General features: G+C 43.3%; 1 non-coding gene across 1 annotated transcript; it reads right to left on the minus strand.

Annotated features, from left to right (window-relative positions):
• Nucleotides 1–1,468: 1,468 nt before the first annotated feature.
• MIR30C-2 (microRNA mir-30c-2) lies at nucleotides 1,469–1,528 on the minus strand. The gene has a single exon (NR_032977.1). It is a non-coding gene; the product is annotated as a microRNA mir-30c-2 (primary transcript).
• Between the last annotated feature and the right edge of the window lie 1,951 nt (nucleotides 1,529–3,479).

Below are 3,479 nucleotides of genomic sequence, written 5' to 3' on the forward strand. Positions count from 1 at the left end.
AGAAGTGGCACACAGCAGGTGCTCAATAAATACTTCTCGGATGATGGAATGAACATCTGCACGTATTCCAATAAGCTTTGAAAGAGCTACGTTCATGACTGAAAGTCAAAATCAACTTCCATCAGGAATACCGAATGTTTCCCCTTTTCATTCAGGCAGAGTAACTAAAAACTATGGAAAAGCACATGGGGCATTGCTCCCCTTCCACTCTGAGCTGCTTTTGCGCACACCCATATATGCACCTCTTGGCAGAAAGCAAAACTGCAAACGTCCACAATAACCATTTCTTTGGGAATACTATAAAGCATTGTCTCAAAGAGGTCTTCCTTAAGCCTGTAGGCAAAATCTAAAAAGGTTAACGACTCGCCCAAGCTGGAGGTGCTCAGCAAGCACTTCAACAGTGTCTGCCACTGCTGCAAGGCCAGCTTGTTCAAATACTTCCTGGAAAGCACATGCTAAGGTAATCATATTTATACACATTTTTTTTTGGTAAGACTCACATAAACAATTGTTCCTATTGTCCTAGAATCTGTACTCAGCAAGGAGGTGAAATTAAAAGTTCCTCTAATACTTTAAAAGCAGTATTAAAGCAATCTTAGCTTAAATGACTGGCATATGTTGATATACTAAGACAATATATGCAAGTAATTGTGTCCAGATTTAATATTCAAAGCAGCATTGTTAGTTATTTTAATCTTTTTAAGGGCTTGCTATATTAAATATACCTTATTTAAGTATGCTCTGTGAAAACATCTAATATTAATTAGAAAATAAAACAAGACAGGGATTTAAATTTTGGGTAAGTCAAACTCTAGACCAGATATTCAATAAATCTTTGTTTTAAATTATTTACAAGGAAGAAGAAATGAAGAGCATAGTTTTTCTGGTTAAGGCTGAACCTATGAGTTAGTTCTGTAGATTCCTCTTAAAATTCTCTCCTTGCATCCCACCTGCCTCCCACACAATCCTCTCTTTTCTCAAGATGTGTAACTATATTCTGGCTTTAAATAGCAGGCCTTATTCATCCTGTTCATCGGAACCATTCCTTAAGCATGCGGCTCCAAGCAGCACCCAATCCTTGACAGAACAGCAAGTCCCAGGACTTTTGCTGTCAAAACTCGGTGTAGAAATGCTGTCCAGGTTGATGCAGAATCACTACGCTTAATGTGCAGGCATTTAATGTTTTGCTGCTTTTACAGAACAGGCCACAGCAGCCCACAAAATGTAGCCTTGTGCAAGTTACCTGAACTTTTATCTCTTGGGTATTCGGCAATCTTTTTCTTTTTCAAACGGTGTTAGTTCAAAGACGATCAATCTTACAAATTATTTTATATTTGTTAGCATGAGTCAATTTACTTTTTTTCCTTTTAGAGTTAACCTCATACATAAATACCAGATAGGATCAATTACAAGCCACAGAAAAATACTCCGGATCCATTTCTCTTTAGTTGATTTCCAAGGCAGAGAGAGTAAACAGCCTTCTCCCAGCTTTCTCACTTTCCACAGCTGAGAGTGTAGGATGTTTACAGTATCTGTCACTCAGTGCTCTCTAGGGTGGGGTTGGTGGTCAGCAGCACAAGCTTCAGGAAACCCAGCATCGTTTAAAGATACCATAATGTGTTTCAGGAAAAGATCACAAAAGCAAGCTTGGGAGTGAGTTATGGCTCTTTTAGGACCCGGGCTGCATGGGCGGTGCGGAGGCCATGTGACGCTACTTTCTCGCCGCCTGCTCAGTTCTTGTTCTCGTCCTGCTCTGCACGTCCTAGGATTTTCCTGGGTCTACGGCTTTGGCCTTGTACACTCATGGATTCTGTTAACATAGGATTTTCAATATTCTACCATTTCCCAAAATGATGTCAAAAGATTCATCCACCCCTTAAATGGCATACCTTTCCTTTCTGTGTGTGGGAAGACGTGAAACCCAGCTTCTCACTCTCTGAGCTACATGACTTTCTTCCAGCTCCTGCATTCACTGAGAACAATGGCTGAACTGTGCTTGCAGACAGAAGATCACCCTCACTTTAATTACTGAAGGTTAGTTACTTGAATTGTAGGTCATGTAGTCATAAGTTCAATCAAATGAGCAAAAGGTAAATAAGACAGGATGCAAGTTACATGCATAAAAATGATGGGTTGCAAATTGCTAACAAAAAGCTGAAATTTTAAGAATCTAATATATTTGGAAGGAAGTAATTGTGTAATTAGAGGCATATACATGAATGGAGTTAGTCTACACCTAAAGTTATTTTCTAATAATGGTTTATTCAAATGGTTCTTGAATTTCATTTGCTATATTGATCCATGATGCACAAAGCATTTGAGTGAAAAGAAAGCCGTCAATACTATATATGAGAAAACAACCTCCCACGGTGAGAGACCACCCTCTAAACCAAAGTGGCACCCAATTTCAGACTGTTGATATTGTCCATGCATTCATTCAACCAACATTTGTGAGTGCCTGTCATAGGTCAACAATGTTTTAAATTATGAGTGATGAGAAATGAATGTATCAAGCTTGCCCTCAAGAAAGACAGCCTAATCTTTAAGACAGACATGTAAACCATTGTAATAAGTGTGACAAGTGCTGTGGTGGGTCCAAAGACACTTCTGAGTTGGCTGACAGCTGGGCCGAGTCTTGAAGGTTGAAGAAAGTCAGCTAGGTTGAGATGGTGCTAAGGGGCTTTGGAAGGCTTGGGCAGGGGAAGGGACAGTGTAAAGTGTAACGGGAAGGATGGTCACACAGCTGGAGAAAGAAAGACAAAGATAAAGTATGCTGAGCCCCTCAAGAAGGCAGCAGAGCTGGAGCCAAAGATGCACGTGGGTGGAGGGAGGTGAGGCCAGGGGGTGGGGCAGAGGGCAGGCGAGGGGTCCTCACAGCCCAGGCTAAGGAGTTTGGCCTTCTCTCCAACTGCGGAGGCCAGAGACAGGTGTCAGCAGGTGAGCGGAGGAGCGTGCCCGGACTCCAGTTCACTTTGGCTGTGAGGCTGCAGGAAGGAAAAAGCGACCAAGATGTGAGAGCCTCACTGAGGGCAGTGGGAGCAAGGACACAGAGCAAACAAACATGAGACGTGAGAAAGACTAAAAGAACAGGACCCTCGGTGAGCGGCTGGGTGCGGGCATGGAGACTCAGGGCTGACTCCCAAGTCTGGCTCGGGTGGCGAGGCCTTTCGTGGAGAAGGAAGGAAGAGGAAGCGAGGCGGTGAAGGGGAGAGCTCAGAAGGACACCGACGATACCTTTAATGGATGTGGGTGCAGAGTTTATGATCCCACTTTTAAGGAATATTTAATTCCGTCAGGACTGACGCGGTGAAGACCCTCTGAAGGACTAAATCACGCAAGCCTGCTCTTTACTCTGCTGTTTCGCACCTTCACTCACCGTCCAGCTGGCAAATGCCCACGCATTCTTTAAACCCCAGATCCAGCAACCTCTCTTCTGAAGCCTCCTGTGGTCATCGCACCCTCATGCTTGCCCTCCCCCC

Source organism: Equus caballus, chromosome 20 (assembly GCF_041296265.1).
Source record: "Equus caballus isolate H_3958 breed thoroughbred chromosome 20, TB-T2T, whole genome shotgun sequence".
Classification (NCBI taxonomy): Eukaryota; Metazoa; Chordata; class Mammalia; order Perissodactyla; family Equidae; genus Equus; species Equus caballus.